The 26,189-nt window shown below is 40.9% G+C and overlaps 1 protein-coding gene across 29 annotated transcripts in view; it reads right to left on the reverse strand.

The window, feature by feature from the left end:
• SETD4 (SET domain containing 4) overlaps window positions 1-26,189 on the reverse strand; it is a 459,131-nt gene that overhangs the window by 302,375 nt on the left and 130,567 nt on the right. For 24 of the 29 annotated variants that reach the window (XR_009502969.1, XR_009502983.1, XR_009502978.1 and 21 more), the window contains 2 exons: window positions 24,361-24,482; window positions 140-394 (listed from right to left, as the gene is read on the reverse strand). The exons of 4 other annotated variants lie outside the window; for them this stretch is intronic. The gene's annotated coding sequence lies outside the window, so the exon portion shown is untranslated. The remainder of the gene's footprint in view (window positions 1-139; window positions 395-24,360; window positions 24,483-26,189) is intronic. One more of the 29 variants, XR_009502977.1, reaches the window with a different exon arrangement.

The following is a 26,189-nucleotide window of genomic DNA, read 5'->3' on the forward strand; positions in this document are numbered from 1 at the left end:
ATCTCATTGATAGGAAATTTCAAAACACTTACAGAAAGAAAATCGTCTGTTTCCAGGGTTTATAAGCCACACACTGATATAGACTGGAAATTGCTCTCTCCATTCCTCCCCTTGCCTCCATCACCTTGCATAATCTCACCTGCCCAAAAGTCCGGAGTGCAGATGACAGTTAGCAGTGAAAGGACACGGCAAGCCGCAGCTGCTCTGGCTTCACCGGCGTGGGTTTACTCCACCGCATAGTACACAGTCTGATCTCCCTCTTCCCACTGTCTGGTTCCGCAGTCCCTTCTGCTGGCTGCGTCCACAGGAATCTCCACTCCAGTGGTCCTGGCAGCATCATGGGCCTTATAATGGGGTAGCCCTGGGCTCGAATCCTAACTCCAACATGGAAAAACTGTGGGATAGGGAGGGTGGGAGGGAGACGCAAGAGGGAGGGGATATGGGGATATAGGTATACGTATAGCTGATTCACTTTGTTATACAGCAGAAACTAACACAGTATTGTAAAGCAATTATACTCCAAGAAAGAGGTTAAAAATAAATAAATAAATAAAATACATGTAACATAAAAAAAATGTAATGACAATTCTCAGTTCACAGGCAGTACAAAAAGAGGTCACATGCTGGATCTGGTCCAAGAGTTGTAGCTTGCTAACCCCTATGTTACTGTATACCTGTTACAGTTCTAAGGATCCATAAATATTAAATCATTCTAGCGATCCTAAAAGAAAAAAAAAGAAAAACTCTGACCCTGAGCCAGCTATCCAAACTCTGACCTCAAGTTTCTTGTCCATAAAATGGGCTTATGATACCCACCACTTAGGGTTCCCATGAAGATAAAATAAGATCATATATGGGAATCCCCTGACATAAAGGGGTGCTCTGTGAACCTCTGTTCCCTTCCTTCTTTCCTCCTCAGTTTACTTATAAACTTGCACTAAATGAACATGCAAGGAATAATTTGAAAAGACCTTGAGGTACTTCTTGTCCTCCAAGAAATACACAGTGAGTATCTTACAGAATGTTCAAAGAAGAATAAGAAAAGTGCTCAAGAGGATGAAGAGGTTTCCAACTCCGATGCAATGCCCAGGAAATGAAGGGAAACATAACTTCCTATCTGGAAAGGCACAAGGAGAGACATGTTTAGATGCTACCAAATCTACAAAGCCTGGGCACGGAGTGAACACAAGGACATTTGCATCAAGTTTGGATATATTGGAATGTTCCCTGCCCTCTTGGATCTCCCCACAACTGTTTCTTCTTCTGCAAAATGAAGATAACAGTACGTATCTCAAAAGATTGTAGAGAGGATTAACTTCAGATAATGTGTGTAAAAAACTTAACACAATGCCTGAGTATTAGTTTTCTATGGCTGCTGGAATAAATTACCACAAACTTAGTGGCTTAAACAACACAGATGTATTATCTTATGATTCTGAAGATCAAAGTCCAAAGTCACAGACATAGAGAACAGACTTCTGGTTGCCAAGGGGGAGGGGGGTGGGAGAGGGACAGACTGGGAGCTTGGGGTTAGTAGATGCAAACCGTTACACATAGAATGGATAAACAACAAGGTCCTGTTGTAGAGCACAGGGAACTGTATTCAATATCCTGGGATAAACCATAATGGAAATGAATATAAAAAAGAATGTATATATGTGTATAACTGAGTCACTTTGCTGTACAGCAGAAATTAACACAACACTGTAAATCAACTATACTTCAATAAGTAAATAGAGATAAAAAAAGTCCAAAGTGGGTCTCACTAGGCTAAAATCAAGGTGTCATCAGGGCTGCCTTCCTTCTAGAGGTTCTGGGTAAGAACCTACTTCCTTGCTTCTCACAGGTTCTGAAGGCAGCCTGCATTCCTTGGCAGGTGGCCCCTTCAGTCGTCTTCAAAGCCAGCAGTGTAGCATCTTCAGATCTCCCTCTGACTCTGCTCTTCCCACTTTTTTCATAAGCACATTTGTGATTACCTTGCACCCACTTGGCTAACCCAGGAAAATCTCCCTACCTCAAAATCTTTAAATCAATCACATCCACAAAGTCCACTGTGCCATGCAAAGGGACATGTTCACAAGTTCCATGGATTAGGATGTGGACATCTCTGGGGCCCATTATTCTGCCAACCACAGTATGATTTGTAGTATGTTCTCGACACATGGGAGCTGCCATGGCAAGAAGGAGGAAGAGGCAGCAGAAGCGGGAGGAGGGGCCTAAGGAAATTCATTGCCTAAATATTGAAAACTCGTTCCTAAGTGAGTTCAAATAAAGCCACAGATGACTCATCCGAAAGGTCTGTGAAGGAAAGCTAGGGATATTTGTGGTATGTCATCAACTTTCAAAGGCTAGCAGCATTAGCGGTAACAGCCAACTCTTCTTTAGTAAATATAATATGTCGGTACCATTTAAAATCATCACCATGTGTGGTGATGGATGTTACCCAGACTTATTTTGGTGGTCATTTCACAATATATGCATGTATCGAATCATTATGCTATGCTGAAACTAATATAACTTTATATGTCAATTACATCTCAATATAAATAAATAAATAAATATCATGAGAATCTTAAGGGTATTTTTCAACTCAGATCAGCATTTAAACTAGAAACCCAAGAGCCACAAATTGAGAAATCTGGCTTAATGGGCATCATCCATCATCACGCTGGGAAACATCCTTCATTTGCCTATGAATTAATAAATGCTCAAGGCACAATTTCATGCCAGAACGGCAGGAACATAGTTTTTCCTGGGCTGAAGCAGGCTGAGGTGGGTCTGGCACTCTGATCTGAGACACAGCTAGAGAATCTGGTACATAGAATGAGCAGCATGTGTCCTAAATCAGCATGCACAGTCCCAATCCAACTCTTGACCGGTCCTCTGTCAGGATTAAGAGCCCTGAAGAGTGGCAGAAGGGCAAGTTGTCCCGTTGCCTAAATGAAAATAGATCCACGTGCTTTGAACTCCCCAAACACAGGTGTAAAGTTAACTCTTAAAGTTATATTTGATGATATAAATTTAAGAACCTGACCACTTGCTCTGTTGCTCCCATGGGCGTGCACTGGAGTACACAGTGCAGACACAGCAGGCACTTTGAATTCACTCAAGTGCCCGTGATCAACTCCGATGCAATGCCCAGGACTATGCTTTGAAGACGCAGGAAGACGAGATCTTAAATTAGAAGATTTTTGAAGGCAAATGGAGGTGGCCACAAGCCTCTGCTACAAAGCTGCTTCATAGGGCCCCTTGAGAATCTCTGACTTGATGAGTCCTGATATGCTCCCAAGATAAACAGGGACTTATGTTCCCCTAGGAAACAAAATGGATTGACATGTTGGATGGAAGTAATTAATAATTATCTCTCTCAATGCTGAAGAAGGCCTGCTATTATCCTGGCTATCTTTCTGACATTCATCCATGAGGAAAGATGAGGATGATTACAAATAAAAACAGCTCATATTTATTGAGCACCTATTTTCTGCCCTGCATTGATCTTAAATTTATTAGTTCATTTAATTCTCAACAATCAGGTGAGTTATTATCTTGCCTCCTAGATAACTGAGGAACACAGAAGTTAGATTCCTTGTTCAAAATCTTATAGCAAAACAAACAAAGATTCAAACCCAAGCCCTCTGGGTCCTAAGCCTCAACTCCAAACCATTCAGCCCTATTTTTCTCAAGAATTAACAGATTCATTCATAATTGTCCTACTTACATTTTTCAACAGAATCATTTTTGTCTTAATATACTTTGACCCTATTAAAGTTAACAGTGCCAGGCATTGGGATTTTCTTCTGTTTTGCCTTTCAGAGCAAGGACACAGGCCCATTCAATGCTTTAGTATAATGCTACCTAAAATCAAAGAAATATGATCTTATTTATTTTAACAAAGACAACACTTCATAGTAGAAATAAAAATGGTCTTCTTGCTCATTTACCGAATCACTGCCTTGCCCATCTATTGGCATCACCAACACCGGGCCTTCAGCCATAATGTGGTTACCTAAGAGCACACAGATGGTGTCTTTATCTTCTAGATGGTTTTCCAAGATGCCCCCAGCGTCTGACACCTCGCTCAGGCTAGACTTCCTCTCCAAAATATGCATGTTGTAAATTTCTCAAATATCTCATGGATTGCATGGGTGGTGAAGAACGGGAGCTTTGATCATAGAACACACCCCAACAAAAAATTTTTATTCTAAAGCTAGAACATTGTTAAGAACAAAGCTGTATAAAGGGTTTCCTCTCACAAATAGAAGTTGATGGAAAAAAGCGGTTCCAGTAACTGGGCTGTAAGCCTGGACCCCTCAACTAGGTTGGACTGTCACCAATTTACATGAAGGATTATGTCATCTTTGGACACTGTCCTGGACAGTCTTGCCATGGATTTGGCTGTCAGCCTCTTAACCCTTTCTCCATGTTTGGGAACTTCTACCTACACATACTGTTTACCTTCATAGCCTATCAATATCACCACCGAAGCTGAAAATGCCTCCACCCTGCCTGCTCCTACATCTGGTGAGGAAGGCTGGTCACATGACCTCTCGTGGCCAATCAGATGCTCTGGCTGGGTTTTTGCCCCCGGACTGAGTGACCCAGGTTTATTTTCCTTCACCACACTTATCACTATGTTTATGAGTTCATTTATTTTATTTCCCCAACTGAATGTAAGGCTCCATGAGGCTTATATTTACGCTATATTCCTAGTACCTAAAATAATACCTGGCTCACAATAGGAACAATACATTTCTTGAACGAGTGAATAAACGGATGGATAGATGGAATAAATGGATACATGTGCAAAGGAAGGTGAATTTACCATTCCCTTTCCCACAAGATCATGCATCATAAAGAAGCTCATGGGTGCATTCCTTCATGCAGACATTACCATTGAGAGAAAGAAGACACAAGGGGCAAAACAAGATCATGCTACTGTTTTTGTAGAAGGAGGCATTCACCCCTTCCATTTTGCAACCTGTTCTCCTGAGCAGAACTGTACACATTCTTTCCCCCGGCAGTGCATAACCAAAAGGACATTTTTAAAAGGGTAAATATCACCATTTTGAGAACCGCAACTTCCAAAACTGCCAAGAAGAAGAAAATATCACAAAATGATCCAAACATGGCAGATAGGAGGCCACCGTTGGTCACCTTAGAGGACAAGGAAAAGTGTTTAGGATCAGAGTTAGGCAAAAAAAAAGTCTCAATACTTTTAAAGGGAAGAGGATTTATAGAATATACAAATCAATACTTAACATCAATCCCCTTAAAAATCCACAGCAGATTAACAGCTATCATAAAATCTGCATATTTTAACGCACATACACCCTATCCCACCTTACATTTCACTCTCCATGCAGGATATCCATGGCCACCTCCACAATTACCTTATGACATGTTTTCTAGAACAATCACCATCATAGATGTCCTCCACTTGACAAACCCTAACTTGTGTATTATAAATTGCAATATCCAGAGCTAAAAAAAAGTATTCCAGAAATTATGAGAATACAGAATCATCAATCACCCTTTTCGTATCAATATATGTCTATCAAAGTAGCTCGTGATTTCATTTTTCTTTTAGCAGCCTCTTCATACTGCACATTGGAACTGCTCCTAAGCCAATCACTCCACACTCTTCAAATTTCACAAAAAGATGGAGATTTGGACTAAGTGACAAACTTAGTACGTTCACCTAGTTCCCCTCCTGCTCCACATCCTTATAAAAGATAGAAGAGATGGTTTTTTAAATAGTGAAGCCATAAGAGCAGTGAAAAACAGGAAACAGTACCCAACATTAACTAGAAATTTTGAGACAAAAAACAGAAAGACAAAAATCAGACAGGATCAACTTGTTGGAGAAAAATACAACCAACACTTGTGCAGAAGAAGTCTGCTACAGAGAGGGGTCGTTACACTGTCCTCCAAGCTCCAAGGCAATGGATCCAAGAAGCTAGAGGGGCAAATCTGGCAAAAACAATACTGGATCACTGCATTTGCAGCAGCTACATCTTTTGGCTTCTCCCTCCTCCCGCCTTGAACTGAGCGGTGACCAACAACAGCATATAGCACTGGTTAAAGTGATAGACTGGGGCGCTCAGGCCAGAGAGGCATCATTCACCTGAAGCTATGGCAGAAAGTGGCTTGACACTCACCAGACCCACCTGCCTCTTCCTGGGCACAGGAAAGCTATATTTGCCAGCTTCCTTTGTACTTAGGTTGAGGTCATGTAACTAGTACCTAGCCAATAGGTGGCAATGAAATGTACCCCTTCCAGGCCTGCTTATGAAAGTCCTGTACAATCATCATCCTCATTCTTTCTTCTCTGAAGGTGAAGGATCCAATGAAGATGTGTGAGGGGCCCCTGGAAGATGACAGTGCTCCAAGATGGAAAGAGCCGGGATCCCGCAATCAATAGAGAGAAAAACAAATCTTTATTGAGTTACTAGGGTTTGGGGGTTATTTCTTATAGCTGACATGAGTTCTCCAACTAATCCCATAGCCAAGGAAACCCTGAGAGGATATGGAGGAGCCACAACAAAAAACATTGCACCAGCATCTCCATCAGGGTGCTTCCATGAAATGGACGGCACACTCAAAAAGTTGATCAAAGAGATACTCGAAAATGGACTATTTCAAGAGGTAAGGACAGGGCCGAGGGAATCATCCGAGGATGATGAAGCTCCCAGGGGTCAGCACCAGTGGAGAACCATGGCCTTCCCCAGTCCAGAAGGGGGAAGGATGGAGCAGTTACCAGAAACAAGGAAGAGCTGTAGCTTCAGGGGAGAAGTGTCCCTCCAGGACTTCTGCCTATAGATAGAAAACACCACCTCTGCCAAAACCAGGATGACAGAGGGAGGACAGAAGAGAAGGGGAGATCAATACTCCAATCTTTCCTCCTGTCCTCTAGATTCAGCTGGAGTGTCCCTTTGGCTGAGCCAACTGGAAGGCAGTGAGCAAGGGAGCCCAGTGATGCAGAGATCAGCCTCCTGGGGGCCCAGAGCAATGCTGATTAGGAAAAAGCGTGGATGTGGAAGACACACTGAGAAAAGCCCGAACACCCTCTCAGCAGCCCATCCTGCCCAACCCCCAGCAGCCCAACCAGAGATGAGCACCTGTAATCAGAAACGGCATGCCCAGAGGGACAAACTAAATGAAGATGAGATGAGCAGATAACAAAGAATCAAAGACTTAAGGAAAGAGCAGCACAGAAGTCATTATGAAGAAGAAATAATACTGAAGGCAACAGAGTTTATAGTGCAAATAGAAGAAGGATTAACAAATTTCATGTTGTGAAAAGATACGAGTGTCTATCAGATCTATAGATTAAGAATCAGCTACTACACAAGAAAATCTGAGAAATCTTAGAAATTGTAAGAATTGACTCAGAAATTAAAACACTCAGTGAATATATGGAGTCAGAGAAAGTTCACAGTTAAATAGTAACTTGTTGACCTGGATAATTGAGCCAAGGGATTATTTAAGAATATATCACCAAAAGGGAAAAATGGAAAAAATATATTTTTAAAAGGTATGAAGTGCCAATATCCATCTAATGAAAATTCTAGAAATAGAGAACAGAAAAAATTCTAGAAATGGAAAAGAACAAGTAATAAAGAAACAAAAAGAAAATTTCCCAGGGCTGAAGAAACATGAATTAAAACTATTCTTCACTTTCCAAAAGACCTACTCTTTGAATTTTTTTTTAACCCCACTGTTGTAAAATTCAGAAGTTCAAAGATAAGAAGAAAATCCTAAGTGCTTCATGAGAGAATAAAACAGGCTACTTAAAATGAATGAGTTTCTGAGCAGCATCAAATTTCTCCTTGACAAGACATGATGCTAAAAGACAATTGAGTAATACCTTAAAAGTTCTGAGGGGCAATTACTTTGAACCTAGAATCTGATTCCTACCCAAATTAACACTGAAAAGGAAAAACAAAATAAAGGCATTTTTCACAGACATTCAAAGATTCACACACAGGCCTTCTCTAATAGATTTAATCAAGCAAGAAAGAGAAATTAATTCAAAAAAAAGGAAAATGTGGTGGGACCCATGGATCAACAGTAAACAGAAAAACTAATAAAACAGAGTTTGCTTAGAAATATCTTTTAAAATTTTTTAATAATAATCTACAACTTAAAAATCCCAGAAGATCTCAACATGGGAGGCAGCAGGGTTGGAGAGTAGAGAGAAATTAGTGAAAACAATCCTAAAGTTCTAGTTTTGTTTGAAGTGTGAAAGAAAAATAGATTAGTTAATTCCAAATAATTAATTTGGAATCAATATTTCAAATATTAATTAACAATGGGAATTATTAACAATGGGAAAAGGAGCCTAACTCGAGATATGAGATTTTATGAGATTTTATTAAACAAAAGCAAATAATACTATATAAAATTTTTGAAAATCTCAAGGGTGTGATTTTCTATAAAAATATGGATTAATCAAAATTGATCCAAGAAGAGGCTGAAAATGTGAATAGATGAATACCTTTATAAAAATTTAATAGGTAGTCAAAGCTTGAATCCGTAAAACAAAAAAATGGCACCAAGACCAAATACTTTTATATGAATTTCTGTTCCATGAAGAAACTGATAATCCTTAAATTATACATCTATCTGGAAGTACACAAAAGTAAAGAGAATCCAGACTCATTCTACACAGCTAACATCAATTTGATTCCAAAACCAGGTGACAAGGTTAGCACAAGACCAAAAAAAAAAAAAAAAACTGTTATTACAGTAAAAAAGGATGTAAAATCATGCAGCCTATCACAGAAACTATCATATTTAATAATGAAAGATTAGAAAGTTTCTATTAAGATTGAAAACAAGACAACCATCACAGCTACCATCCTTCATTGTTCCATATAATAGGTCCTATTTAAAAAGAGAGAAAAGTAAAAGAAATAAGAGGTATAAATGTGGAAAAAAAAATAAAAATTTTCCTACATGTAGACAAATTGCTGTCCCAAGAGAACTGAAGAAAATACTATTTAAAAATAATATCAGATACAAAATCAATACCTTTATTATATACAAGCAATAAAAAATTGAATGCCTCTGATGTTTTCTTCTAATACTTTCATAGTTTCGTTTTTATATTTAGTTATTTAAGCCATCTATAATTTATTCTGGCATAAGGTATAAAGTAGTTGTCTAACTTGAACTTTTTAGAAATACCATGAATAATAGCAACAAACAGATATGTAATACACCTAGAAATAAACCTAGTGAAAAATGTACAGGAATTAACATTTAAAAAAAAAACTACAAGAATGGTTTTGTCCCCTGGGTGCATACTGGAATCACAACAAGACTAATTAAATCAGAGTTTGTAGGGTTGAGACCCAGGGTAAAAAATCTCTATTACAAAATGTAATGATATTGGTTTTTTTAATAAAGCAAATGCAGTCATTATGGATGGGAAGATAAAAAATTGTAAAGATGTCAGTCCTCCCCAAGTTAATCTATAAATTCAATGCAATCTGAATCAGCATCCAATGGAATTTTTTATGGAATTGGCAAGTTGATTTCAAAGTTCATCATGAGAAGAAAATATAAGAACTTTGTTTTGAAAAGATTAAAGGGAACTACTATTAAATACCAAAACATACTTCAAATCTGAGTTAATGAAAAGAGTGTGCTATTGGTACAGGAATAGAAAAATAAATCAATAAAATAACAGAGTCCAGAAACAGTCCCAGATATACAACATTTTTATAAAGTTTCAATTCAATGGGAAAAAGATGGATAAACAAATAAATGGTGTTGAGACAATTAGATATTTATTAAGAAAAATTAAGCTAGACTTCCCTTCTGTGTAGAATACTCCAAAACAAAGTCCAGATGGGTTGAAGGGCTAAGCATTTTAAAAAAAAAAAAAATTATAAACATTATGAGAAAATACAGAGAATTTATAACCTTGGAGAAAGTTATTCTTAACCAAGACAAAACCAGAATTTCCAAAAACGAAAATTAAAAGATCTGCTATCAGGGCTTCCCTGGTGGCACAGTGGTTAAGAATCTACCTGCCAATGCAGGGGACATGGGTTTGAGCCCTGGTCCGGGAAGATCCCACATGCTGCGGAGCAACAAAGCCTGTGCACCATAACTACTGAGCCTGCACTCTAGAGCCTGTGAGCCACAACTACTGAGCCCGAGTGCCACAACTACTGAAGCCCGCGTGCCTAGAGCCCATGCTCCACAACAAGAGAAACCACCGCAATGAGAAGCCCACACACCACAACTAAGAGTAGCCCCCACTCGACACAACTAGAGAAAGCCCGTGCGCAGCAATGAAGACCCAACGCAGCCAAAAATAAAATAAATAAAATTAAAAAATTATTTTAAAAAAAGATCTGTTATCATGAACATTTAATGTTTTCATAAGAAAAGACTCCTTAAGCAAAATTAAAATACAAGAAACAGACTTGGAGAAAATCTTTGCAACAATTAATGAGAGTAATGTCTAGACTATTTAAAGAACTCATACAAATCCGTAAGAAAAAAAGGATTAAAAAAAAAGAAAACAGGAAAGGATGTAAACCAGAAATTCCAAAAAAATATATGTACAAGTGTCCAAAAGAAAACAAAATGCTCTGATAATCTGGAAACTACAAATTAAAACAAGAATAATACTTTATTCTCCCATCAGCATGGCAAAAACTTAACAGACTGATAAAAGCAGTGTTCATAAGAATGAAATATGGGGGAAACTGGCCTTTTCATACATTCTTGGTAAAAGTACAAACTGATAATACGTATAGCTGATTCACTTTGTTACACAGCAGAAATTAACACAACATTATAAAGCAATTATACTCCAATAAAGATGTTTAAAAAAAAGTACAAACTGATAAAGCTTTTCTGGTAATAATTTTCAGAAATCACAATCATTACCTTTGAACCAACAATTCCTAAAGAAACACTCACATGTGTGTTATATATATAAAGATATCTGATGCAATATTGCATGCACTAGCAAAAAAAAATTAGAAACATCTTTGGGGGAGACAGTTTAATAAATCATGATCATCAGTTTAAAATAGTGGGCTTGTATACATGATAGAGAAAGATGTGAAAAAAATGTCCTAGAATATTTATAGAGCACTATCACTTCTTTATTAAAACATGTATGTATCTATGAGAGTAGAAAATCTACAGAGAAAGAACTGGAAGCGTGGTTGTATCCCTCCACTTTGGCTATCATGGCACATCATATTCAACTGTATTTATTTGTTTTCATGTCTGTCTCCTCCCTAAGCTATCACTTTCTTGCACTATGTTTTATTTATTTTTCTCTCCCCAGAAAGCACTCTCTAAGTATCTGTTAAATGGCTGCCTGGCTCTCTTACCTCAGCCCTGTCCTACTCAGCATTTTAGAGGTTAAAAAGATGATACAATCCAATATTGCTCAGTTTCAATCCCAGTATTGCCATTTACTACTTGTATGACCTTCGGCATGTACCTAAACCACTGAGCCCCAATTTTCTCATCTATCAGGAGGAGAAATAATGCCTATGTCATAGCACTGTTAGGAGGATTAAGTAAGAAAATATATGAAAAGTCAGAAGCACAGTGCCTGGCACTGTTCTTACCACTGTGAATCAAATTGCTCCAAACTTAGTGGTTTAACTCAACAACAACAATTTACTGTGTACACGAATCTGATCTTGAGCAGGGCTCAGTAGCGACAACTCAGCTCTGCCCCACCTGGAATAAGCTGGGGCAGCTCTACTGGGGCTGACCCATCACTTCCAAGGTGACTCTCTCACTTGGCTGGCAATTGTTCTGGCTACTGGCTCCTCCCCTATGAAAGCTTCTCTATTGGGCAGCTTGAGTTTCCTGTCAACATGGTGGCTGGATTCCAAGAATAAGCATCTCAAGAGATAGGAGGCAGAAGCTGCCGGTTTCTTCAGGCCTAGGCCTGAAAACTGGCACAATGTCACTTCCCAATATTCTACTGGTCAAGCAGCTACAGCGCCCAGATTCAATCTGCCTCTGGACACGTATTACATGCAAAATATACTCACTCCTCCCAAGACGAGCCAAAAGTCTCATCCTTGTAAGTCACGTCCAAGTATAAATGAAGCTCTCTGAGTGTGGCTCTTCTTGAACAACTCAGTGAGGGTTGTTCATCACCATCGGAATACTATGAACTATAGAGACCAATTATATTCACCCCTACGTACAGACACATACTCCGCACACAATGGCGGGACAAGCAAAACAAAAAAATCACAATAGACGCTCCCATTCAAAAAGGGGAGAAACAGGAGGCTGCAGTCAGCACTGGTCCAAAGCAATTCTGCGCTCCAGCTGCATAGATGGTGCAAGTTTCTTTCTAGGGCCCAGGACTCTCAAGTGGCTCTTGGCTGCACGCTCTGGACTCTTGCCTCTTTCTCTGAGCATCTTTCATTTCCTGTAAGAACACTTGGTGATTCTGTAGCCTTCTCAACCTACTTCCTACCCATAGAAGTTGGGGCTCTATTTCTGTCTCTTTCAATCCAATCTGGTGGTGCTTCCAGTCAATAAGTGTTTACAGTCAATAAATAGAGTCTCTTATTGTTACTGTTATTAATAACATGGATAAAGACACCTTACCAAGCAGGCAACTCTTAACAGTATTTTTGCAGGATGGAGTTAGATAGGTAAACAGAACAAGATAAAATATGATAAGGGTAAATAAAAGTCCTGCATTTAGACTTTAAAAATCAATTTCATAATTACAGGATGGGGAAGCTTTGGTTTGTTGGCATGCCTGTCTGCCCGACTAAGCTGTAAGCCTTTTGTGGGAGAAAATTGAGGGGATTTAGGTGACAGCAAGCTCACAATGAAACAAAAGCATGAAGAGACACACACTGTAAGTGGCATCCTGACAATGTAGCTTAAGATCAGGATGGTGAGGGAAGCAAAACCACATAATAGGAGTAACTTTTGAGAAAATGAGTGGCTTCGCCTGGAGAAGAAAAAACCTCAGGGAAGTGATACAAACTTAGGGGCAGGTTAGCAAGCTCATATGTCTGAAAGGCTGTCACGTAAAAGAAGAGATAGACTTGACTCCAGAGGACAGAATTAGCTTAGATGGGTGGCAGCTCCTGGAAAGCTGACCTCCATCAGTACAAAAAACACCAGAGCCATTGCTCTCAACCTTGGATGTTTATTGGCATCATGGGCAGAGTTTTAAATAATACTGATGCCAGCACCCTCCCCAGAACAATTCTATCGGAGTCACTGAGAGTGAGCCCCAGGCAGTAAGGATTTTGTTCAATTTACCAGGAGGTTACATCGTACTGCCGTGATGGCGTATGTTGGATTGACCTAGCTGAGTGAGCAGACTCACAAAGAACTGACTTACCCATCACCAGAGGGGTTCAAACAAGAGTCAGTATTGTGATTACGGAGAGATCCTGCACCAAGTGAGGGAGCAAATGAGCCTTGACACCCACCCCAGGACCCAAAGATTCAAGGGTGGAGATGATTTGATCTCATCAGACAACAGAGGACTCAGAGATTCCTCACTGCCAAGGGAGCTGTGCCCACATGTTCGGGCCATGGTTTTTTCCTCTCTAACCTCCTGGAACAGATAGCTGTATTCGCTCCCCTCTATAATTGGGGTCTCTCAGCGTGGACTTCCTTGCCCAAATGGACAGTTTGAGTCAGGGAATAACCTGTTTGGAATGGTTAAGAAAATGGAAAGTTTAGGGGAGAGAGAGAGAGAGAGAGGAAAGGAGGTACTTAAGCCCATGACCTGGGTATTTGAAATTCTATGACCTTATTTCCACAGAGGCTCTCCTATCTCCTCAATTTCTGCCCACTGAGTCCCCAACCCAACTCCAGCTCTTTATATCAAGCTGAACTGTTCTCTTTTTTTGAATCGCATTCTCTTCAATGAGGATAGCTAGTGTTGCCCACAATTTGCTGTTGGCAAAGTCCTCATGAGGTATTTCATTCTCAACAGTCAGAGACTGGAGCCTGAACTACCTAATTCTCCGCCCCCTTCTGAGCTCTCCAGTTCTATTTTTAGACCTTTCTATTAATGAAGTGCACTAGTGTATTAAAACATTCCAGCTGTGTTACCAGCAGTCCGGAATAAGAAATAACCATTCTGGGGCTTCCCTGGTGGTGCAGTGGTTAAGAATCCGCCTGCCAATGCAGGGGACACAGGTTCAAGCCCTGGCCAGGGAAGATCCCACATGCCGTGGAGCAACTAAGCTCGTGAGCCACAACTACTGAGCCCGTGCTCAGCAACAAAAGAAGCCACCGCAATGAGAAGCCCGCGCACTGCAACGAAGAGTAGCCCCCGCTCGCCGCAACTAGAGAAAAGCCCGCGTGCAGCAACGAAGACCCAATGCAGCCAAAACTAAAAATAAATAAAATAAATAATTTTTTTTGAAAAACACCATTCACTTTATCAAAAAAAAAAAAAAAGAAAGAACCATTTCTTGTGGCAGATCAAACATCTGCCAAAATGGTATTTCACAGACAGAATCCTTCTTCATTTTCGTAAACCTCCCATCGTGAAAGAAGACAGCACTGCAGCCCTGCAGCCCACGTACCAAGAGCAGATATCTAGCGTATGTCAGGGGAATATCTTATTTTTCCACACGAACTTGCTTAATTGTTATTCTATTTTCAGATATGGGTCTCCCTCACACTGAACACTGACCAAGACAGGTGGCCAGAAAGAGAAATTTTCTTGTAATTTTGAATACAGATTAAAGAGGGGAAAATTGTTATAGATCACAGCACTGTCTTCTGAAGGCCAAGTGCATATTATAAAACTTTCCCGGTTCATTTCAAGCAACCGTTGAGCTCATCAATGCTTTATTTGTGAAAGCAAATGCCTGGCCTTACAAAACGTCTATTCAAACATCAATGACTCAGAATTCTGGGACTTTCCTGCTTGTCTGGGAATTATGTTTATGATACAAATGCCGAGTTAATAAAAGCCCGCCTTTCACACGTCAAAGACCTTTACAATCTTAAAGAAAGAGGAAAAACGAAAAAAGCTGTACTTGGTTGCTCTTCTTTTGCTATGTAAATGACATTTGTGAAGTTTCACTGTATTTGAAAATAACCAATCAGAGGATTTTTAGGGCAGTGAAACTACTCTGTATCCACTACAATGGTGGATACGTGTCATGATACACTGGTCCAAACCCATAGAAGGTACAGCACCAAGAGTGAACCCTGATGTAAAGTATGAACTCTGGGTGATGATATGTCAAGGTAGGTTCATCAACTGTAACAAACGTACCCTCTGGCCAGCGCTATCGGTAGTGGGGAAGCCATGCGTGTGTCGGGGCAGGGGGTGTATGGGAAATCTCTGAACCTTCTACTCAATTTTGCTGTGAACCTAAAACTGCTCTAAAAGGTAAAGTCTATTTAAAAAAATAAATAACCAATCCTGTTGGAAGAAGGTCTTCCTTAGTGCACTCATGGGCTCTGAAAGAATGCTTCCTTTTGAAACACAAGAAAGTATGGGCATATCAGAGAAGGTTACCTTTGGAAGTGGGAGATTCTAGGGCAGACTGTTACTCCCTTGAGATGTTTGCACCTGATGGTCTCCCGACCCTGACATCTCTTCCCCCAGGTCTTTGCATGACTGATTCCTCCCTGTTACACTGAACTCAGTTGAAATGTCATCTCCTCGGAGAAGCTGCCCCTCCTCCCCTCCCTCCCTCATCCACCTGAAATAGCCCTCTCTTGGTGTCACACCAGCATGTCCCCCTTCCATCACTGCACCCCAGTTCTCCTTGTGTGTAGTAGTTCTTTGTCCCTCTCCTTCCACATTAAAGTTTTCCCAGCGCGTTCTGTAATATTTCCCGAGAGCCAACAAACTGCCAAAGTGAGGTGTCTGCCTACATTACCAGGACGCTGCCCAGTTTATACAGAGGAAGTCAGACCAGCTGGCTGCCACACGCTGTTTTCATGGGGCACCAGTGGCCTCCTTGTGGCCTGCTACCAGGTGGGCATCTAGGGAAGGAGAGACCCAGGCAGCTCCATCACTGCTGGGAGAGTCTCAAGGAGGAGGTGCAGACAGACCCGGCTGACCCAGATGTAGTACTATTCCCTGTCCGTAAACAAAATGTCCTTACTGCTAAGAGTTTCTGTGAAAGACTCTCATCCCTGGCTTAAAGGCAGTCCTGTCTCCTCCAGCTCAACCTAAGAGGATTGTGCCTGAAAACCATGGAAGCTGCTGACCCAGGAAGCTAGCAGGGGCTTGCCAGGGGCCAGTGAATCAAAAATATAATCACAGGGACTTCCCTGGTGGCGCAGTAGTTAAGAATCCGTCTGCCAATGCAGGGAACACGGGATGGAGCCCTGGTCCGGGAAGATCCCACATGCCGCGGAGCAACTAAGTCTGTGCGCCACAACTACTGAAGCCCATACATCTAGAGCCCGTGCTCCACAACAAGAGAAGCCACCGCAATGAGAAGCCCGCGCACCACAACGAAGAGTAGCCCCTGCTCGACACAACTAGAGAAAGCCCGTGTGCAGCAACGAAGACGCAACGCAGCCAAAAATAAATAAATAAATTTATAAATATATAAATATATAAATATATATATATATATATATATATATATATATATATATATATATATCATCACAGATGAAAAGTTTAGGATGTTGTTTCTGTTCCAAAGGAGATCATCATCTAACAGGGCAGCTACAAACTCCCCAGCCCCGTATCTCAGTGACTAAGCCAAAAAGAACTCTGAGAGAGACAGATGGGAGCATTCTCACTGGAATCTTATAGACAGATACATGAACTAGAATCGTACACATATGGAATCACCTATACTGCTGTATTATTCACTATGTATACTATACATAGTACGTAATATAACAAAATACATTATATTCTTATATTTTAATTGTATTTACAGAGATGATTTTATATGTAGAATGGAGTCTCCCTCTCTCCCTCTCTCTCTCTCTCTCTCTCTCCATATATATATATAAAGATTGGCCAAATCTTAACCCCTCTCTGCATCCACATCCTTGACCAGACCATTTTTTCTTGCATGCTGACTTTGGACTTGGCCATAGGACTTGCGTTGGCCATGGCATGTGGGTGGAAGGAAAGTGTGCCACTTCCCAGCCTAAGCCTAAGAAGCTCCCCTTGTTTCCATTTTCCTCCTGCATCTCTGCCACCACCTGGAGAAGAACCTGCCTCAGCTTACCCCATGGTTAACCTCAGCCCCAGGGGAGGTCTTGGAACGGGACCGTCCTAGCCACATCCATAGGCACAAGAGCAATCAAAATTAATTATAGTTCTCAGCCAATGGCTTTTGGGGTGCTACTAGGTGGCATTACATGGCACATGAGAACTGACACATAGGAGATGCGGATATTTCTCCGTAAAGGTCTGAAGCACCCAGCGTACATTTGTCAGTTTGTCCTTTCTTACTGCTCTCCACATCAGCCTTCCAATCCCTCAACTGACATTTTTATGTTTTGAAATTACAGAGGAGTACAGAGAAATTAACAAACGCCCATGTCCCCAGTGCCCATAACTGCTTATCATTTTAACATCCATCATTATTACTCCCAACCATTCTTAATATACAAGATTACCCATAAAGTTCAAGTCTGCTCTGAAGATGAACCAACACATCCCTCCACACTTTCCCAACCTGCCATGTTGTCCACAACATTGGTCTATTTGGAGGTTGGCAGGAGCTGGAAGAGGACTGAAGGAGGGCAAAGAACAAGGGGGAAAACATCATTGAGAAGTTAAGAAACTGCACTGTGCCTTGGTTAGGATCAATAGAATCTACTCCTTACAGAGACATCACGTCCTGAGATACTAATGAAGATTGCAAAACGGATCAAACATCATCACTCCCTTGGGAAAGTGGCTTAAAAACTCAATGAGGCAATTTATAAGCTCACAAGTCTCCCAAGCAATCAGTGGAAAATTTATTTGGAGTTTCCATGATTTGTTTGCCAACTCCCAAGAATACACACACACACACACACAGCAGCATCCAGACTTCTACAGCTCAAGATCTTAACCTGGTTAGGTGAGACTTGCTAAGTCCCCTTGCTGAGATGGGACTTGCCTCTAATATGCTTTTTCCCAAGATCCATTTTCTGTGTCACCTCCCTTTCCACATTCTACTCCTCACCACTAAGCTACCAAAAAGTGCGCAGTGGCTACAGCCATGGTGGAGAAGCCAGGAGACACATATGTTCCCAGGGGATTTATTTGGCTTCATCAGTGCATTAGAACACACACAGGGGAGAAAAGTGAGCAAGCCCAAGGGAGAAGTTTCTTTGATCTTCAGTCTGGAAACAAAACATATTGATGTGAAGCAATGAAAAGCCAGAAATGGCAAATGAGAAACCACAGCTTGACTCTCAGAATTAAACATCATTATCAAGTTGTTGTAGGTCCCCGATGGCCCCTAAAAGCTCCATTTCAAAACAAACCAAAACTATGGCTGGAGCTGAAGAGGCTCTTATAATAGGTGAGTCCATGGCCTGGGTGAGAGACTCAATGTCTTACTCAGCTCCCCTCACCCAGAGGCATTAACACCTGCAAGCTTCACCCGAAATAACTCATCGCGGCCACTCTTTTTATCTTGGCAGCCTCTGGGAGACTTTCGCCAAGGTTCTGGGCTCTTTCAGTCAACATGACCAATTCCACATCCTTTTATTAATCACTAACCATTTCCCCTTGTAGTCAGCCCTGAAATCCCTGCTTTGATCTGCCTGACATGTCACATGGTGTGTGCTTCTGAACACAACCTCTCCCGTAGCTGACTAAGAACCGGCAGGCCTGGCAGACACACACACAAGCAAGGGAGACATTTCCTGGAGACACTAGAAAAAGGGGAATTCTACCAGGAAATCAATGGCCATAAGCAGAGAATTTATTTTGTTCATTCCCTCTTTATTTATTGATTGATAGCCCTTTGGTATATGCTGAAAAATCAAATTTCAGTGGCTATCATAAACGCCCTACATCCCATCCAATTAGAGGGTCCATAACTTATTTAGTTCAAGAATTGACTGTGATTCTGAAAGTAAATTCTGATGAGCTGAATTAGGTGCTTAACCAAGAAGACTCACAGACAGGCCTTCTGGCAGCTTCCGTTAACTCTTCCAAAGGCACCAAGGCGTCTGCTGCTCCTAACCAAGTCAGAATGGCTTGTGATGAGATGCCTGTCTTGTAACCAAGACAAAGGACATGAGCAGATGCCCTTCATCCAGATCCACTTTCTTCCTTGGACCACTCTCTACATAAACAGCCTTTATGATATTTCAAATTGGCATAACGATAAACCAGAAGCATTTCCAAAGGCACACGTACAAATCCGTTGTCTCCCTGGAGCCTGACAGCAGATGCTTCCAGGGAAGTCTGAGGGTAAGCACTGTACTGAATTTAACAAAAATAATTGAATTTTTGGAGCCCACCCCAAGGATCAAAAAGAAAATAGCCATTACCAGCAAGCATCTGGTCTTACATGAGCTGAAACTGGCCACGTGATTAAAAACATTAAATAACAAATGATTTGCCTTTATTAAACATTTAGATCATTTCTATTTAACAAAAATGTGAACCTTTTTTCTTTGCACAGCTTAAGATGCAGGTAAGCTAAAGCTCATCTTTACTTCCTCTTGGCAACCCTTACACATACAAGTCAGTCTTGCCTATTTCACTGCAGTAAAAAAATACCAAGTCGACTCTGCTTCTGCTGAAATTGCTGTCTGGTGCAAAGATCAAAGGGGCCTCTTCCCCCTACAGATTACTTGTCTATAGTTCCCTGGCTTCTCAGTGTGGTCTCAACTGCTCCCACTCGTCCCGGGCTGCTCCAGAGCTAGCAGCCGCCTAGATCTTCCAGCTATACAACTGGGCTTGTAATGACAGTAATTGCTAGTCTGTCAAGTCACCTCCAACCAAGAAGGAAAATGCCCTCCAGACACACTTCTCAGGCCCACATGAAGAGATAGGAATGAATTCAATAAAAGAAAAGTATCCAGTCTTGTTTATACAATGCCACTAAGACCAGCAGGCTTTTTTTCTTTTTGTTAATAGGGATATTAAACACTGCCGGGCCACAAAGTGGGGCAAAGGTTTTATGTCTGTTCCCTCAAGTGTCCATGTCCTTGACTTGCTTTGACCACCAGAAATCCACCGAGAAGCAATAAGTCCTTGAGCATTTCACATCTCTCCAAGGTACGGTTGGGCTGGGGACGGCTTTGGGAGGATACCTGCACAGGCGAGGGGCCACCTGGGTTCTTATCCAAAGTGGAAGATGTTTCATCTCATTCCTTCTCTACCTTTTCAGTTTAAATTTGATCCTTTTTTGTTATTGTAGAAAGACAGGATTGGCATGGCCAAGACCTAGGATGTAAATGATTGCTTTGGTCTTGTTTCTTACCAATAAAGCCAGTTGGATAATTAGTCTGAGTAAACATTAACATGAACCTTTTAAATATATTATCCATTAGCATCTATACAACTTCAGAGTTGTATGTATATGCTAGATTATAATGTTATATGATTCCACAGAGACGGGTTTAAAAAAGTGATATCTTAACTAGTAACAAAATGTATCTCATTCATTAATTTAATCAAGTAATGTGCATCTACTTTAAATTTACGTAGGATATGTCCTTGGAAATGGGTGCTGACTAGAGTCTTTTGTCCCTCAGTTCCACTCTCTCCCTTCTTTATTCTCCCATCTGGCCTTGGGGCAGAAAGCCTGAAAACCACATTTCCCAGGTTCCCTGGCCAACCAGCCCCCTGTTGGGTTCTACCAATGGGAGGCACCAGCAGCAAACCGGAAGGTGAGCGGAAGGGAGATGCTATTTTTCCACCTTCTTGCGGTGCTTCTGGCAACGGCGGCAGCAGCAGCAAAGGCAGCGCTGTGGCTTCTGGGTTTCTGCTAAGTCAGCTCAGTTTTAGCAACAACAGTTTTGTGGCCAAGAAAACCAAAGCCGAGAGTCCCGCCATGTTCCCTGTGGCTTCTTCAAGCCTAATACACTACCATGTGTAAAACAGATAGCTAGTGGGAATCTGCTGTATAGCACAGGGAGCTCAGCTCGGTGCTCTGTGATGACCTAGATGGATGGGTGGGATGGGGGGTGGGAGGGAGTTCCAAGAGGGAGGGGATAGATGTATATGTATAGCTGATTCACTTCGTTGTACAGCAGAAACTAACACAACATTGTAAAGCAACTATACTCCAATAAAAATAATTAATTAATTAATTTCTTTTAAAAAGCCTAAGGGGATAGTGGCTTCCCGCTGTTACTAATCTTTAGGTAACCTTGCCTCCTCATTTTTCCCCCTTCATCCCTCTCAAATCATGTACTACATATTCTCTGTATGAAGCACACCTCATTGTATTGCACTTTGCAAATATTGCATGTTTTACAAATTGGAGGTTCACGGCAACCACGTGTTGAGCGAGTCTATTGGCGCCATTTTTCCAACAGCATTTGCTCACTCCATGTCTTTGTGTCACATTTTGGCAATTCTTGCAATATTTCAAATTTTCCCATTACTATTATATTTGTTATGGTGCTCTGTGATCAGTGATTTTCGATGTTACTATTATGACTCACTGAAGGCTCAGATGATGGTTAGCATTTTTTAGCAACAAAGTATTTTTTAATTAAGGTATATACATTGTTTTGGGGGGTATAATGCTATTGCACACCTAAAAGACTACAAAATAATGTAAACATACCTTTTATATACGCACTGCGAAACCAAAAAATTCGTGTGACTCACTTTATTGCAATATTCACTTTATTGCAGTGGTCTGGAACCAAACCCACAATATCTCCAAGATATGCCTGTATCAAATTCCTTCTTTGAGATACCTACAGTGGTTTCTAACAGAAAATTGCACTGATTGGAAACCGATCGATTCACCTTGTCATACAAAACACTTATCCCTGTAAACTGCATTTGCAATGAAGCAAATTTTAACCAGATGTTTAAAGATGATGCTAAAGTCATTTCATTCAGTCTGCCATATCCATGGCAGAATTAGGAATAAAAGTTTAATTATAAAAATTCTCCTTCTAAGACTCCATAAAATAGGCAGTGAGTGGTGCAATCCCTTTCCCAAATAGCTTTGGTTTGGATTTTATGCTTGTTGGGTTTGGGTTTGTCCATGTGGGTCACGTGCCGGCCTGCTGCGGGATCTCAGGATTGTCACTGAGTTTGCACGGCTATTCCCTGACCTAACGAGGCAGATATTGGATGCCAGAGCTTTGATCCACGCACACGCACAGGATATAGACATAAGAGCTCCCCAAACCAGCTGGAGAGCGTCCCCGTGGAATACTCCACGACATATTAATCAAAGTCAAATGGCAGAGCAAATTGAACTGGTTCATTAATTATGAAAATTCTCTCACAAAGTGACATCTTGTTAACTATGTGGAAGCTTAGCACATTTTCACAAGGTCCTTGCTGTCTACTCAGATCTAAAATGTCGCATTTAGTAATAAATAGAGGAGGTTTTTTTCCTTGTTGAAGAAAAAAAGCTCTTTTATGCCTAACCCACATCTAAATATACACTCGTGTGCTTCCCTATGCCCACTATGTTGTGGATAGAGGTAGCGTACTGATAAAAGAAAGTTTACAATACCAGAATGTGTTTTACAAAGATGTATAGGAGGAATTAGAAAATAGATGTTGATTATTTTAAGACCTCTAAATCCATGTCAACTGCCCATACAACTGGGCTTACTGGAAAAATTCAGCTGTCGTACCGAAAGCTGGCCTTATTTCTCTATGAAGGCTGGCTAAAATAGTGAAAAGAATCTGTGCCTTCTCTCCACTATCATTCAAAGGAACTTCAGTTCCTTGGGTCTTTTCCTCCTTCAACATGTGGGGATGAGTAGTTTAAGTGACTAAATGTTCCCTTTCAATATTCAGACCTTTTACATAAACTGAGACAGTCATTAGACACAGTTCGACTTACCTCCTATAAGTCTCTTACCTCTCTATAAGATGGGTGTCTCATCTACCCAATCTTATGACAAGGCCTGATCACTGGAAATCCTTTCTAGATCAGTTAGGTTACTGATTTGGCTGCTGTAACAACGGCCAAAGTAACAGTGTCTTAAACTGAGAGAAGTTTATTTCTTTCACATAATGGTCTAATCATAAGTATTGGAAGAGTGTCATGCCACCCCATATCATCAAAGTCCCATCTCTGACTTCCTCCTCTGTCATTCAAAATACATGGCTTCCATTTTGCCAGTTACTGATACGTGTACACCTAGGCCAGTCCACAGAGGCCAAATAACGGCCCCCGTCCACAGCCCCTCAAGGTCAGATCCCATTGGCCAGAACTTAGCTTCGCGGCACTCCTCACGCAGGAGAATAAGGGAAAGTCTTTGTCCTGGGCTGCCGATCGCTCAGCAATACTAAAGAAGGACGGCAGTGACTGGCCACCTCTGCCACACTCTCCCTTTTGCTAAGATGCAGTGTGTCCCTAAGTATTGGCACAGGGAAGGCACAAAATAGGTAATTGTTAAAAGAACAAATAAACAAATGAGTGGATGAAATCCTTAAGGGAATGCTAATTTAAAAACAAATATGAGGACAGATTGCTAGGACATCCATGGTTCATTTCTTCATCACTCTTTCAGAAGTGAAATTTAGGTTTCATTAGATAATTAAATTGACTTAGAAATCGTATATTTGTATGTCCGAATCAGAATAGCGATATAAATACCCAGTGATGACTCCATCAGATTTTTCTCCGGAATTTCACAAACTCATACGGCCATGGAACCCTTTTGTCAGAGAATATCCACTAACATGAATTAATTAATTCATGAGACATTCATGAAAAACATTCTCCTGCCCAAAATCTTAGCAGAAAAATAGAATTCAACCATTCATCTTCTCAGGTAGGACCTTAAAGAAATCATTCTATACACAGCAAAATATATATTTTTTAAAAGCAACAACACACAGCAAAACTACTCTGTTTGACATCATAATGGTGGATACATGCCATTAAACATTTGGCCAAACCCATAAAATATACACCACCAGGAGTGAACTGTAAGGTAAACTATGGACTTTGGGTGATTTTGATGTGTCAATGGAGGTTCATTCATTGTAACAAGTGTAGCACTTTGGTGGGAGATGTTGATGGCGGGGGAGTCCATGCATGTGGAGGTGAGGGGGTATATGGGAAATCCCTGTACATTCTGCTCAGTTTTGCTGTGCAGTAAAACTTCTCTAAAAAAATAAAATCTATTTCTGAAAAAAGCAAAAGAGAAGTCTTTTCAGAGCACACTAATAATAGTTCCATGATATCTTGCCATGACTGCGAATGACTAGATGGGTTGACCTACCACCTTACGTGACATCCTCTTCTCCCCAGTGATTTCCCAACAATCATGGAAGGTTACAAATGGCAGGGACCTTCAAATGTCATCAAAGCCATCCGTGTTCAGATCCTGATGTCACCGTAGGACTGGGAGAAAACAACATCAGAACGAAACTTCATGACATGATCTCATTCGTATGCCAGGTCTGGATAACATCACTTCCACTTTAAATAAACACTGAAAAGGGAAGATTATCCAGACAGACGATCTTAGATGCACTATATCTGTGGACTAGGCGACTGTAACCAACAGTCCCAGGAAATCTGGCATTTGTTTGGAAAACACGTCTGGATTTTGAAAGGGCTCTGCCTAACACCTTCAGTGTATGCCCAGAGGTCTTTGAGGAAGCGCACTCATAAAGAGGATGCGACTGCGTGAGGAATTTTGATTGATGCCACTTTCATGCTGCAACTCTTGCTCAAAAGGGAAGTTAGTCCAGTTCCCCTTTGAAACAGCTTCTCGGCAGCAGGTGGCCACCAACCACTCAGAAAGCAGGCATGTGAACGCAGCTGTCTTGAAATTCCACTGTTTTGTAATGATTCTCCCTTAATCCATTAAAAGGGCATGACAGGGAGGGCAGAGAAGGTCGATTTTTAGTAGACAATAGTCTCTTGGAATTACAAAACTCAATATATCATGGAGAGACTGGTTCTTTTCTCCCATTTCGAAGAATTGTTATAAAGTACTTGAACTAACTCAAAGCTCAGCGTTGGAGACCCCTCTGTAATTAGCATGGTTTGGAGGAGGAGAGTTGAGGAGGAAGTCCATTGAAAATACTTTGCAGTAATCTATTAGGCAACTCTCTACACTTTTGCACCATAATTTTCATTTTTCCCCTAATGAGTTCTTTTTTTGTCTCAAGTTTCTATATTTAGTCTGGAAACCTTCCAGACTGGGAGATTTTTTTTATAACTTCCTTTTTAATTGAACTATAGTTGATTTACAATATTGTGTTAGTTTCAGGTGTACAGCAAAGTGATTTAGTCATATATATATATATATATATATATATATATATATTCATTTTTCAGATTCCTTTCCATTTTAGGTTATTACAAGATACTGAATATAGTTCCCTGTGCTATACAGCAAATCCTTGTTGTTTATTTTATATATAGTGATGTGCATCTGTTAACCCCATACTCCTAAGTTATCCCTCCCCCCTTTCCCCTTTGGTAACCATAAGTTTGTTTTCTATGTCCACCAATGAATTCTGAGTCTCCAGAAATTAGAAAAGACTATTTCTCAATTTACCTGGGCAGGAATCCATTTTAACGTAACTAAGTCTAGAGACTGAGGGAAACTAGATAATAATAGAAATAATTGTGCTAATTTTAAAAAGAAAAGAAAAAGAGCAAGGTTAATGTTGGTTACAGTAAATATTAATGAAAAATATGTGTTATTCAAGGTAGTCACTAAAAGGATGGAAATATTTTCAAACGTGATTCATTCCAATTGAAACGGGAAGGGGAGCAAAACACCAGCATCTGACAGGGCAGTGAACCTCACTAAGTGACAGCAGCTCTGCCCTGTGGGGAGGAAGCCGCCCTCCTCCCAGTGCGGGGCTGGACCAGCTCACTGTAACCAGCAGCCTCTGGAGAAAGAGTCATGGAAACACACACACACACACGCACGCACACAGAGAGATAACAGGCCGCCAGAGAGTGTGAAAGAGAGAGGGGCTACACCAACCCCTTCAGGGCCACGGCAGCCAAAAGATATCCTTCAAGAAGGAAAGAAATCACAGAAAAGAGCTGAAGGTGGAGGCGTTGGGGGCAGTCCTGGGCCCTTCT

This window comes from Balaenoptera ricei, chromosome 4 (genome assembly GCF_028023285.1).
Source record: "Balaenoptera ricei isolate mBalRic1 chromosome 4, mBalRic1.hap2, whole genome shotgun sequence".
NCBI lineage: Eukaryota > Metazoa > Chordata > Mammalia > Artiodactyla > Balaenopteridae > Balaenoptera > Balaenoptera ricei.